The following is a 533-nucleotide window of genomic DNA, read 5'->3' on the forward strand; positions in this document are numbered from 1 at the left end:
TTGTGTATTGATACAGTATTATCGCAGTACTATGATGTATCTGGGTTTTTCCCCCCCACCCCTAATAAATTGTTGCTTACTATTTCACATAATTTTCATTATTGACTTTCGGTGAATTGGTTCAGTCTATAAAATGTAAAAAATAATAATAATGACAAAAAAGAGCAACAAATCCTTATGTGAAAAAAAGCAGGAACCCAAGAGAACCAAACTCTTTTTTAAAATGATTAAAATATGTACTATACTCTCAATGGAAAATATGACTGCTATTTTACAGCTGAAAGCACCTGAGTTTGTGAAAAGATGGACCTCAATTGTACTGTATTGTGTTGCTAAAATTGCCTGTAATGTTCAATTTGGGCAATAAAGTCAAAAATTAAATAGCTCAGTAGTAGCTCAGTTTGTAGGGAGTTGGGTTGGGAACCGGAGGGTCACTGGTTCAAGTCCCCGTGTGGACCAAAAGTACGGATTGGTGGATGGAGAGATGCCACTTCACCTCCTGGGCACTGCCAGGTGTTGTTGAGCAAGGCGTC

The sequence above is a fragment of the Etheostoma cragini genome, unplaced genomic scaffold, assembly GCF_013103735.1.
Source record: "Etheostoma cragini isolate CJK2018 unplaced genomic scaffold, CSU_Ecrag_1.0 ScbMSFa_1523, whole genome shotgun sequence".
Classification (NCBI taxonomy): domain Eukaryota; kingdom Metazoa; phylum Chordata; class Actinopteri; order Perciformes; family Percidae; genus Etheostoma; species Etheostoma cragini.